Here is a 14,271-nt window from a genome sequence, read left to right on the forward strand (position 1 = left end):
AATTATTCTTGCCACCATATACTGCTTTGGATCCCTTCTACCTGAGAAAATGTGTGCCCTTATGAAAAGGAAAACAAACAAACAAACAAAAACACTGCTGGAGCAATAGACCATGAAAATGATAAAACACAATTTTAATTAAAAGGGCACATACTTTACTTTAGTTTTGTCCATGTTTAAAAAGCAAATGAGGTAGTAATTTTTAAGCCTGTACCTGCCTAAGTTCCTGTGACAAATTTCATGATTTTACAACGGTAACGTTTGGGTGATGTTGCGGTCGTGAAAGCGCAGGAAAAATGTGAGACCTGAGGAGGAAGGGTACGCTGGTACCCGAAAGGTCATCTCTGTTTCTCCCAACTGCACAGTCAGTCCAGTAAAACATATCGCCCACAAAAAGAGTTCTTGCCTCTTATTCTCCTATTTTAAAAAAGAAAAAAAACACCCTTCTTTATTCTTCTAGACTCATTAAAGGACCACACAAGCCAGAAGGGAAAAAACGGCCATATGGAAAGGTATTGTAAAAAGGGCAAACTAAACTGGAAGTGAGACGTCTCAGGATAAAAAACAGACAATCAGTTTGATTTCTATTTGAGCATCTTCTCACAGCAAACCTCAGATCTTACAGCCAGACAAGGCCATTGTCCCACATTAAGTACCTGTGAAGTGTACAAATTAACACTTTGCCTCAAAGCAATCCCATCTAATTCCAGTAAATTGCCTTTTAAGCCTAGTGTGTAAAATGTCCCCACTCCTGTTTTGATGTTCAGACTAATAAAACCTGTTGTCTGTTTAGTCTCAAGTATCTTCCAATTAAAGTAACTTTGGTTGCTGCTACTTATAACAATAATAGGTCAATTTTCATAAGGAACATCTGAAAATGGAAGATCTTTATTTAACAACAACCCAAGTACTCTAACAGAATTCTCTTTGGAAAAATATGCATTGAGCGCTTCTTAGCAGGGCTCAAAAAATGACATTCGAGAACATTATTTAAATAGTTTAGAAAGAAACCCAGTGCAACCTCTACAACCTCTAGCAATTCAGCAGCAGTCTCAGTCTCAATTTGCTCATACTACACCTCAACCTCATTGTACAGCCCCAAAATACTGCAGAATTGTTTGACTAGATGACAAATGGAATCAATAAATTCAGAGACTGCTAGATGTACAAAATATTTCCTTTCAATAGGTTCAAAAATAGTTAATAATTTAGAGTGAAAGTGCTCCATTGACAATGCTATGAGCATTTTATAGGCAGTGTTAAATGTCCACATTGAGAAATAATACAAATTAATTCTAAAACTACTTCTGCATACATCACCTTCTACACCAACGTCTCGAAGCTTCTGGTGACGAAGTGCATCGGGGAAGTTTTCTTTTAAACAGAAATACAAAGTGTGTTTCACCTGGACAAAATGTGGTTAGAGTCCCTACAAGTGGGAACTTAAATCCTAGGCAGAATGTATTTTAAATGTTATTTAGCTACTCGACGAATCACTGTATTTTGGTTCCTAAACAGACTAAGGGGGCAGTTAATCAAATAGTGACACTATGCTAGCAGAACCAGAGATATCTTTCCACGGGAATTACTTTAAGATTTACGCTCAATAGCAACAAAGAAAGAAAATAAAAACCCACCCAATATTACAATCCAGATGGTACATTGTCACTGGCTAGATTTAATTCTCGCTAGACCAGGCCCAGTAATCTACTGTATGTCAGCAGTACCATGCCCCTCCTTCATCCTTTCGCCATAGTACAGCTTTTCTATTTCAATGAGGGAGAAAACAGTAGCTTACCATCTGCTGGAGCCAGATCATGTGTGTCAAACTGAAGTCTGGATTTATAAAATGATCCAACATTAAGAGGGGGGAAAATTATTACAAATTTAATGGTGTGCAAGTACTTGGAGGAAGTTCCTCTCTGGAATGTCTCCCAGCAAAAGCTTTCCTGAAAATATTCTAAAGATTTAAAATACAACTTGAAATTATGCAATTGTTTAAGGGTCTTATTAATGGATATGGACTATATCAAGAGAAGGCTTACATTTCACTTGTGTCTGGTTGCCAGTAACTGCTCTAGTCTGCTAACAAAGCATAGCAAGACAACTATTTTCCTTAGTTTAAAATTGTAATTAATATATGTTTGAAGAATATATGTCTACACAGATAGTTCCTTCTTTTATTCACTTCGTGACAGAATGCAATCCTGATGACTAGGCTTCTCTCCTTATTGCCATTTCAGTACAGATATCAGAAAAAATATATAATAAGCCTGTTAAATGCTCTATTAATAGCAGCAATGCTACGAAGAACAGCAAGAGCAACCGGGAGCACAGCTCCTTTACTGGCCACTGAAGCTCAGTCCTTCTACAAGTAGAGTTGATAATATACGGGACAGTATTGATGAAGGGAGGAACTGGTAGAAGAATGGCCCCACCCAGCACATGACTCCTTACATGTGCAGTTCACAGATAGTGATGTCTAGTTCCTTTCTCAGGCCTGCCCCAGAGCTGAGCGGAAAGACCGAAGTGCATTAAACAAAGAACACACCAAAATCTGAGCAAAGACCACAATTTCATCAAGGACTGTGGTAACGGAACAGCTTTTCATTTATGTCATCACTAGAACCTCCCACTGGAATTTCAGCCAACTCCGCTGGGTGTACGAGACTATCCTGAACGCTCATATGTGGTAGCCATGTCAGACTGTGATGGTACGTCAAAAAAAAAATAAATAAATAAAAAAAAAAATCAAATTTCAAGATTTGCATTTTCTGCAGGTCATTACTGCTTTCACTTTAGAAGCCACTCCAGTTCTGTTTTTAATACAATAAGGTGTAAATGATAAAGACTGGTCAAGTAAGTTACAGACTTCACACTCTGCCAGTACCCTTGCTTTTAAGGCAGACATTTCTTATCATCAAGAGGCAAGCAGTAGACTGAAGCCAAGTAAACTAAAATAGATTTGCCATCAAGCCTTCATAAAATATTTTCTTCTGCGCACAGATGTGTTTACTCGCACTACGCCTCATTTACACTTGCTGTATAATGTAACAAGGGCTTGCTTTCCTTCCTTCTGGTTTTTCAGGCACCGAGTGAAACGGTTTTTGCTTTTGTTATTTTCCCTTTGGTTGTTTTCCAAGGCAAAGCTGTAATTAGAATCCAAGAGGGACCTATGCACTCCTTTGATAAAGAGCAGCCTGCTAAATAATAGCATGTGTACACACAAACACACACAAGTGTGTGTATTACTAGCGCAATGAGAATGAGAAAAGATGTTTGAGGCTAAAGGCTTTCAAAAGCTTTAGTCGCCTACTGCCATTCTGTAGGAGATTCCAAATGGCTGCATTAAGCATGCCTGGCTACAGCTCGGTCTCACACTTGGACTGCTCCTTGCACTCATTACATTCTGCTTAAATGCCTACTCTGCGGTTGCTTCAGTAATGAGATCTGTGTGTGTTCTCAGGTTTTCTTTATGAACCACCCTCACAGTTCCCACCAAAAAAAACTGCATAAGAAAGGAAAAACATCAGACTTGAAAACATTTTTTTTTAAACCACTCACAAATGTTATTACCTGCAATAGAAGTAATACACAAGAGAATTATGATTTCTAAGAGCCCACAAAAATCCAAACAATCCACACAAACCAGAATTTGGGATTTAAATTACATACCAATCTCTTAAAGAGGGCTATAGTTCAGTTCTACTGCTTTAGTCAAACTTACACTAAAAAAAAAAAAAAAAAAAAAGAGACTGATCTTCCAATCCCTTGCTCACAAGGATGCCTAGTGATTTAGGTTAAGTCTACTTGCAAGGATTCAAAGATTGGGCCTCGAATTATTAAGTAATAACTCAGAATTGTGATCTACTCTTAAAAAAATATTCAAGCAGATAATTCAACACATACTGATGCTACCCTCAATTGACAAAATAGGTCCCCCCTTCCTTCTCCTTAATGCTGTTTAACATTCCAAGAGAGAGATCAGTTGAATGTAAAATATTTAGTTATCCCAGTTGACAGTTTGTAATATGACACATTTCTAAGGCAGAACTGTCTAGATCTCAGTCTCTCAAGTACCTGAATACATTTGGTCAGATGTCAGTATTTTAGAGGGGATGGTAGGGGAGGAAGAAGAAGGAAGTGCAAAACAGTTATGAATTAACCAGGATCAGAACAATCCAGCAACTAATTCAATGCCTTACAACCATAAGAAACCAAGCAAGGAAAGAAAGAAAAACCCAAAGCCTCAACAACCCCTGCATCTTTCTTATTTTTACTACAGTACCACAATGTAGACATCACTTTAGGTTTAAAAAAACCCAAAATACAAAACGAAAACCAGGGACTCCTGTGCTGAGTTGGACCCATGGTTCATCTAGCCTGGTACCTGATCACAGACTGCAACCAGCATTAGATGCTTTTTCAAGGCAAGGATATCAAACTCACCCTACTTGGCTCCCTGGGCCAGATCCAGATTATGGGGCTTCTTGGGGGCCAGAACTGGACGCACCTCTGGTGGCAAAGCAAGTGTCAGGGAACCACAGGGATTAACGCAGCTGCCACATGCCCAGCCATCACCGAAATGCATCCCCAATGGGGCTGTATATCCCAGATTCGAGGCCCCACCCTCCAAATCCCAGCCCCTTCAGGAATCCCACAAACCACATCTATGACACCCCTGTTTTAGGAAAAAGCACAGGAATGTGTAGAATAAGTTGCTTTCTATGAAAATAATAAAAGTACCTGGTGTAAACCTGAAACCTAAGGCATTTTCACCCTTCCAATACTACTTATATTAGCATCAACTATTGCTAAGGGGGCTGGGGCAGCATGGGCGCCAAGGTGCATGATTGAAAGCCCAGAGGTCACAAGTTTGAGGCTATAGCAGAAGTGATCACAGATTCCAACACATCTGCATATTCTGTCAAATACCTTGTCATAAGGACATGAAAAAGGAAAGGAACTATCACAAAAGTATCTAGGTTCATTGTCCATAAAAAGGCCAAATCCTTCTTTGAATCTTATTACTCCTCTCACCACTGCCACAGTATGCAGCTAGCTGAATCCCACAGCCTAACCAGACACTGTGCAAAAGGTATCTCAAATCAGTTTTTGTTCTTCCAGACACAAGGGAAAACGTGGGTAGGAAGCCACAGAAGTGTAACTAGAAGAAAAGTTTAATATGGCAGATACAGGTAGCATAGTGTAGAACATTAAGAAGGAGTTGGGCAAGAGGGAGAAAAAGAAATGAGGGGCCAGCTATTCAATCCTGAAGGCAACAGCAAGGAGATGCAGGAAACTAGGTGAGAGAATCAGAAAAACATGATGCCAATGAAGAGTTTATGGCAGTTATGTTGAAAGCATAGATATGGGAGAGGTGGGTAGTCAGAGGAGTTTACCTTAATCTAAGGAGGGATCATACAGAGGATTGTAGATACGTTTTGGCTATGGGAATAGTGGAATAGGATGAGACACTGGAGAAAAAGAAAGCAAGGAACAAGTAAGGCCAATTAGGCTGCGAGTCTGGGTAATAGGGAGAATAGCACAGTTGTTTTTTTTGTTTTGTTTTGTTTTTTGTTAAACAAGAAAAGGAAGAGGATTTAAGAAATGCTTTGAATGAGGAAAACACTCATTCTCAAAGCACATCCCAGTGCCTAGGAAAAGGACCACACTGAAGATAAGAAAGACTGCTACTGAGCAAGACAGCTTCTGGGGCTCAGGAAGAGCAATTCAACTTATACACACACATTCAGCTTGAGACTCCAAAGGTTGCTGCACAACCATCACTGCTATTATGCTTCACCAACATTTATCTGCAGCTTAATCTTACAGGAAAAACAACAAGTGAATTCTTTCCTCTCATTTCCCTGCCACCAGGCTGACCTTAATGCTCTGCTATCTTTTCATTTCCTTTCCACCATTCAGCATCATACATGCAGCAGTAGTCCAAAAGAAACTCTCATGAGAAGAGAGACAAATTTGTTCCCATGAACAAACATCCTCAAGCTATGCTCTATACAATACGTAGTCAGAACCATCCCTCATGCACCTGTGGGACTTTCAATATTTTAAGATCTAATGTGTGCCTGCATTATGCAAGCTAATGAAAAAGTAGCAAAATGTCCTAAGACCCATAAGACTAGCAAATCCATTAGGAGGCAGAGGGCTAGGTTAGTCACTCAAGGGCCCCTTTGCACCAGGGGCAGTTCCCCAGTTCTATAAGCGCTATATAGCAGGGAGTGCAAATTAGGCTTTTCTTGGTCCAAGCCAGGGGCTGAACTGGCCTCCTCACTGATGAAGTTGGCAGAAGCCATTTTCCTCTTTCCCACCTCACATTCAGTATCACCTCCTGCACCAACAGATGAATCTCAGATTTTTTTCATCCTTGCTTTTGTCATAAAACTAATTATGGTCCACTATACCACACATTTTTACTGATCAAACTTGCCCTATGTTGGCACATCTCTGCCTGTCTTCAATTGTGACCCCTATCAGTTAGTTGCAATCAAGTTAAACCATGTTCCTATACAGTTCACAACCTGTCAGCCCTGCTCCACCCATACCGTCCTGTGGATTCAGCATTACCTATATCTGCACAAACAATCTTCTAGCAACAGTTCTACCATACCTGTATTCCCATGATAGTGATTGCTCAGGTCTCAATTTTGACCCAAGTTGGACTAGGGATTTAAGTGACTGGAAGAGCAGCCCCCTTAAAATCCTACGTATTTTAGAAGTATCAGTTTTCCTGGTGCACACCTTTGGCATGACACAAAGCTCCAGTCAAACCCTGTACGGCTGCCAAGCTAAGGAAGAGCTCCCTGGTACAGTCTGTGGGGGGGAAGGGGCAGCGCAAGCCCGGGTACAAAGACATTTATTTAGACATTTCAAAAGAGATACAGGACCTATGGCATGACAGGGACATGCAGAAACATGGGGTGAAGGGGAGAGAACTACATGTTTTCAGCTATTATTAAAAAGGTGAAGAAAACAACAAGAAATCTGGAGCTCTGTCCCTCTTTCCCCCAGCCTCTACTACAGGAAGGTGGATGTGGTACTAGTTATTGTACTGTTGCTGTTTGCTTATGACTGTCAACATAGACTAGCAAAGGCAAACAACAATCCTATAACCAACCCCAAAAGACATTCCTAAATACATGCTTCTGGCAGTGTAGACAGTAAAAACATTTTAGCACATAAATACATTGTGCATCCACACATGTGCACCCTCCCACCCCCACACACATCCAACTACCGAAACCAATACCTGAGCATTCAAAAGAAATACTTATGTTTAATAAACCAATGTAATCCAATAATTGCTCAGTCCTGAGTCAACACTATTTTTGTGAAGGGTGAGGGAGAAGGGTGGGAAAGACTGCAAAAGTAAATAATAAATACTGAAAATGCACTGCTTTGATTTTCTAGTTGCATCTCCAAACCAAAGCAAATGACTTGCATGCTGTGCTTGGATTCAGGGACAGAAGAAGGCAACAGATGGTGTGTCACTGGCTCAGGAGACTTGGTTTTGTGCTTGCTGAAGCAGGTAGTGGCAACAACCCTTCAACCTGAAACAGAGAGGGATTCTGAAATAAAACCATCCCTGTTTGTGCATCCCTTCTAGGCCCATCTTAATGAAAATTTCAAGCAGGTATTGTTTAATCATTCACTGCACATTTCGAAGGGGGGCTGCCTTATGCTTTCCATTCGGGGTAAAGCTATTGATCATCCCAGTTTGCACTGGATAACATCCGTTTGAAAAAAAGCTGTCCTGGCATTTACAAAATCCTGGACTTTTGTCTTGGCTTAATTCTGTGGTGCCAAGCAGCACCTTGGTGAGAAGGAGTATGTAACCCCTCCAGCACTCTGCCTCCTTAAAGCAGATGAGATCATTTAAGTGCCACCAAACTCAGTAGGTACATGCAAAGCACAGCAGTCACTCACCCATAATCCTCCTAGTTTAGGTGGTCTCCTGGACTGGGAGTAGAATGGCCAGCCTAGCATGGTGCCCCACATGCACAAATACCGGAGCCATATTGGGGTGACTGTCCTGGTTTAAGCTGCCATAATTTGCATTTGCACTTTTAAGGTGATGTTGGATTTCTTTGTCAAAGTCCGTCTTCTATGAGAGATGGCTTCCAAGGTACGGGAAATGCTCAAATTTCTCCCAAGTCTCTCTGTTAATCTAAATTACAAGAGCTGGGGACTGCTCATTAAGAGCTCAATGGAAAACCTTAGCCTTCTGAATGTTAACTGTCAGTCCCATTTTCCTTGTACGCCTCGATAAAGACACTGACAATTGCCTGAAGTTCTGCTTCTGAGTAAGCACACACTAAAGCAACATTAGCATACTGGTGAAGCTCAATGATTTGAGGTTGGGATGGTCTTGATTTTGGCTCAGAGTCAGCTGAGATTAAACAGCTTGCCATCCATTCAGTAGTTTAGCTCCACTCCAACTGGAAGCTTGATGGTAGTCAGATGTAGCATTGCAGTAAGAAATATTGAGAAGAGTGCTGGAGCAATGACACAGCCTTGCTTAACTCCGGTCTTAGCCTCAAAAGGATTTGTGACAGATCCATTACTGAGAACCACCATTCACATACTGTAATGGAGCAGGCAAAGAATGGTGATGAATTTCAGTGGGTATACATACTTCAGAAGGATCCTCCACAGTGCTTCTCAGTTGACAATCAAAGGCTTCTGTTACGTCAAAGAAGGCCATGCAGAGAAGTTCATGCTGTTCCCAGCATTTTTTATGCAGGTGGCGAGTAGTGAAAATCATGTCAGTTGTGCCTACTGGTGCCCTAAAACCCACACTGAGATTCTGGGAGGAGCTTTTCAGCAAATGGAAAGAGACGGTTCAGGAGGGTTCTCCCAAAGATCTTTCTTGTGGTAGACAGCAAGGTGATCCCTCTGTAATTTCCACAGTTGGACCTGTCTCCCTTCTTGAAGATTGTCACAATTATGGCTCCTCTCCAGTCATCTGGGATTCCCTCATCATTCCAGATCCTTAAGATGAGTGCATGAAGCTGTGATATGAGCTCCTCTCCCCTCTGTTTAAATATTTCAGCAGGGATTCCCTCAGCTTCAGATGCCTTGTTGTTCTTCATCCGCGTGATGGCTTTCCTCACCTGGTCGAGGGTTGGAGGGATTCCAAGATCATCCCTGACTGGATCTCGATTGAGAAGGTTTTCAAAATGCTCCTTCCAACAGGCATTGATGGCTCCCATTTCTTTGATCAGCTCTCCTCCATCCTTAGGTCTCAAGGGGGTTGGTCCCCGAGTGCTCCATCTGCAGATGGAATAAAAAAAAAATGCACATATCGTGGGTGCCAGTGAGATGTTGAATCTCCGTCACCTAGTCCTCCTACCATCTGTTTTTTATATTGCAGGTCCTCCTTTAGACCTCTGTCTTGGCTTGTTGGCAATTCAATGCATTTTGCTTGGAACTGGTGTTGTTCTGCCAAGCAAAAATGGCCTTGCAGTCAATCAAGTCTTGGATCTCCCGGTCATTTTCGTCAAACCCATCACAATGTTTCTTGATACAGAATCCAACTGTCTCTTTATACGTGCTGATGATGGTGGACTTGAAGGCACCCCAAAGTGCTGCTGACATTCTCCCACTGTTGTCGATTGAAATTCACCAGTGTTTTGTTGAGGCACTGGTGAAAGAGGTCTCACTTGATTGGGTCCTTGAATCCTTTGACAATGAGCTTTTATTGGCATTGCTTCTGCTGCATCCGCCATTTGGGAGCCAGTTTGAATGACATAACCAACCAGATCAGTCAACAATCAGTCCAGTAATCATCAGCTCCTAACATAACTTGGGTGGATCCAGACATCTTTGTGATCCTGGGCATGAGCAACGACACAATCAATCATCTGCCAACACTTAGATCAGAGATATTGCCCTGATGTCTTGTGCCTGATTTCTGGCAGAACAGAGTGCTGGTGAAGTCGAGTCCATGTTCTGTGCATTTGGTTAAGAGGAGGATGCCATTAGAGTTGATTTTTTCCATTCTCTCCTTGCTGATGGTTCCATTCCAGAGGTTCAAGTCCCTTCCAACTGGCACTGAAATTGCTGCACAGAATAAATCTGTCTCCCTCTGGAACTTCAGAAAGGAGTTAAAGATTGGTATAGAATTCCTCCTTGGTTTCACTGGTGGCATCAAGAGTTGAGGCATATGCGCTGATGACAGTGAAATATTAGGTCCCTGTCAATTTAAGATGGAGAGTCATGAGGTGCTGATTAATTCTAATGGGGAACTCATTCAGTTGGTTTATGAGTTCATTCTTAATGGCAAAGCCAACACCATGAAGTCAGCATTCTCTTTCCTGTTTACCCTTTCAGAAAAGGCTATAGCTGCCTCCTTTCTCTTTGAGCTGCCTGCCTATCTCCTGCTCACCAGGTCTCGCTTAGTGCAGTGATGTCAATATTGTGTCATGTGAGTTCTCAAGCCACGATTGCAGTGTGGGGCTCTGGAGATTCACTATCAGGATTATCCATGACAGTCCAGATGTTCTAGGTCCCAAAACTGAGTGTGCGTCTTTGCTGCTCTTGACCACAGTGAAGGTGATCCCACTGGATACAGTTATCCAGTTAGGAAGAAAATAGGCAGACTATGTTTCGGACACCATTTCTAGCCCCCTTCCCATGTGGGTGCACAAAACAGATCATCAAAAGGGCTGCTTAGTTGCAGTTACCATTGCCAAATCACACTCCTGCCTGGTCCAAGTGTTAAATAACCTTATTGTAACTGTTGCCTTCATGCCAGTTCATGACTAGGATCTTCCAGAAGATCACAGTCCTGCTCCCGTCATCACTAGCTGGTCACCAAAGGCTTGAAAAATATGCTCGAAAAAAATGCTGGACATTTTCATGCAAGATGCTGGTGCATGATCTGTTGCCATGGAGAAGCTGCTGCACATCAGCTTTCACAGTTCTTGACAGAACAGGGCCTTGATCCAATAGCAAGGAGGCCAAGACAATTGAAGATCTCATTCTGCTGCAGCCTTTGTCTGCCTTTGCAGCTGATGAGATTCTAACATCTTCTTCCACGTTCTCCTCCGTTGCGGACTTGTAGACGTATGGCTTATTATAATGGTGACCTGTACTTGCCATGTCACAGCACCAAAGTATATGTAGCTTTTCTGGAGGAAGCATACTGCTATCTGTCCCCACCACATCCTGGTCATGCTGCCGTTACTTGGTCCACAACTGCTTATTACACAGCTAACCTTCACTAGCAGCAGAGCTATACTGTTACTCAGTGCATCTGCAGGTGGCAGATAGTGCAATTACCTTCAGGGAGCAATATGCTGCAGTACCATTATTAACAGTTATTAATTGGAACACCTCCACCCCATCCCTCATATAACCTCCATATGCGCACCATGCTAGAAATCACTAAACAGCCTTGAAAGTCTGAGCCATTTCATATTTTTACGTACATCTTAGCAGGACAGTTTGGGGGAGTTCTGTCACTGATCTCTTTCCGTCTGGAACCCGTTTTAATTCTAAAAGTGCACCTGCCTTACTTAGCACAGACCTCAGCTAGAGCATCTCAGAGACATTTCCTCCATGCCTGCGAAAGGCAGACCTTAATCAGGAGGAGGAAGACATGGACAGATAAAGCAAGGCAGGTTTCCTCATCTGGAAAAGAGCCTTGCTAGCAATGCAAAAGAACATAAGGAAGGGAGGAGATGCAATCAAGGAAAGGTAGCAGAACAAAGGGAGGCATAAACAAGCATACCAACAAATTCATAACTCCTTGGACAGAAACAATGGGGCTACTAAGTTACTAAGCAAGCAGTATTAACATAAAACAGAAACAATATTTCAACCTAGCTTTGTTTGCTAAACGCCTGCACAAACAGGAAGGTCTTACAGAGCTTCTGAAGACCGCACAAAAATAGGGCTGGAAGGGACCTCACAAGGTCATCTAGGTCTGTCCCCTGCTCAAGGCATGATACATGTTAGATTTTAAAGCACTTGAAGATGTTCAGGCTCAGGCTCTAGCAGGCCCCAAGAAGGAGGGAGTTCCAGAGAGGAGGAGAAACTGCTGAGAACAAACTTCCATGCACTTTTGCCAAGCAGACTTGGCATATTCATGGCACTTGCAGGAGGTTGTTGTTTTTCATTGACACCATGGATCACAACGGGGCATAAAGGAGAGGGAAGCCCTTAAGCAAGTAGAGCCCAGGCCATTTAGAGTCTTACCGGTCAAAACAAGAAACTTTAAATTCCACCTAGAAAGCTACAGGAAGTCAGTGTACTCTGGAGCACCGGAGTTGTATGCTCTTGGCAACCCATCCCCTTCCCCCATCTAAGGGGGAGGCCACTGCGTTCTGCACCAGCTGCAGCTTCCAAGCAGTTGTCAAAGGTAGTGCAACTGCCCACAATTAATGCAGGAAGAGTCAGCCCCTGCACTTTTAAGTGACTTCTGATGGTTTTAGAAGTTGTGTTGCTGTTAGTGCTCAAATGTTTTATTTGTGAAAAGTCATGATTTGTTACAGCTTGGAAAACAGACATTACCCCCTGCATCAATACCCATTTACAGGATTAATAAAATGTTTCAACAGTTCCATTTATATTTCTCACACAAGCCAAATACAATTCATTCAGAAAGTGGCAAAGTAGCGCACTGACTCGGAGCACTTTCAAAATGTGCTTTTAAAACCTCTCAGTCATACAGCAGCATGATATCCTCACATCATTGCCTTTCAGTCCAACTGTTCAAGACCAGTGGTCTTTCCACTTTCCCATTCCATCCTGCCAATAATGTTTCTCCCTTTCCTTTGCAAATATTTCATAACACACAACATATACAGTATAAGCTCATAAATCTGGCATGCTTGGGACCAAGCACCTGCTGGAAATTTGAAAATGCTGTATTTTTTAAACTGGCGTGGCAGCCGGTGCTGGAGCAGCAGCCGCATACAGAGCAGTGGCATGGGGTAGTGAATGACAGCAGCAGCCACTACATGCAAGCTTCCCCTTCTGCGTCTGGGAGGGTGGGAGGGTGCAGTGACCAGGCAAAAGGAATCAGGACCCATGGTAGAGGTGATGTCTTTTATTAGACCAACTAGATTTTTGCAAAAAATGCTTTAATTTCTGGATACCTGTCCTTATAGGCTGCTTTTCAGAGCCGTGTACTCCCAAAGATGCAAGTATTATATACCTTCTGTGACTGCCCTCCCCAGCGATCCACAATCACTTGTATAGAGAGAGAGAAGACATGCACTTTTCCCATTTTTTTTTATATATCTCACACACACACACACACTCCACAAGCAAAGTGTGGAGAAAGCTGGGGTCAGAAGAAAGCAGCAGCCTCAGGAGACATATCCCAGCTATCACCATCACCAGTTTTGGAAGTCCATGGCATTGAAACCCTATGTTGACTACACATTGCTCAGAACCACAGTTCTGCACAGGAGGCTGCACACTAATAGCTTTGTATACCTGGATGACATACAGGCCCCTAACTTTGTTAGCCAGAGGGTAGTAAGTCTGGGCTTGCAAGCTTCCAGAGTGTAATTCTCTTCCATTTTTCCACAGTCAAAGCAGCTTTTGCTCTGATTTACACTGGAAGGGAAGACGAACTTAGCTGCAGAACGTCTGGATGCGTAAGGCCTCATTTCTAAAATTGTGTGCTATTGCAGATTGTCTCAGACTTGCATCACAAACTCAGCCCACAACCCAATGCTTGTTTTAGGTGCCCAAAAGCCCCATCACACGGGGCTTATGCCCATAATGCTAGGGATTTCCATTCACTGATACACCCTTCACACATTCACTGCTGCACCACCAGCTGCTGCGGAACTTCAACTATCACCACCAGTACAGAAGAATTGGGGACTCTTTCCACCCCTCTCCCCGCTTCCCTTCCGCCAGGAAATAACCTAATGAGAACTGCATTGAATTTTTCAACAGCCATGTTTCTGTCACTGAGATGGAAACAACCAGCTGAGGAAGGATTGCCATGTAGAAGTGTGAGCATTTTAAAAAACAATGCAAGAGAATAGAAGGAATTATGGAAATCTAACTCCGAAGTTCTCACCCCCCCAAAAAAGTGCTGGGCCCCAACAATGCACTAGAAAACTCCCAAAAAGCCACCAAACTTTGACCAAGGACCAGGGGAGCCACAATGGGATGCCTACCCACAATACAGTCCATCTTTTCCCAATACAACCTGTCACACCAAGGAGCATTGCACAAGCAATGGTATTCAAGCATGTACGCATTAGCAGAACTGTAATGTCAGCT

The 14,271-nt window shown here is 42.6% G+C and overlaps 1 protein-coding gene across 12 annotated transcripts in view; it reads right to left on the bottom strand.

Moving 5' to 3' along the window:
- The window catches only part of EPB41 (erythrocyte membrane protein band 4.1), a 140,520-nt gene that overhangs the window by 81,163 nt on the left and 45,086 nt on the right, over positions 1–14,271 (bottom strand). The window contains exon 1 of one of the 12 annotated variants that reach the window (XM_025201957.1): positions 215–388. The exons of the other annotated variants lie outside the window; for them this stretch is intronic. The gene's annotated coding sequence lies outside the window, so the exon portion shown is untranslated. Of the gene's footprint in view, positions 1–214; positions 389–14,271 lie in introns of those variants that run through there. 12 annotated transcript variants of the gene reach the window in all.

Source organism: Alligator sinensis, unplaced genomic scaffold (genome assembly GCF_000455745.1).
Source record: "Alligator sinensis unplaced genomic scaffold, ASM45574v1 scaffold883_1, whole genome shotgun sequence".
Classification (NCBI taxonomy): Eukaryota; Metazoa; Chordata; order Crocodylia; family Alligatoridae; genus Alligator; species Alligator sinensis.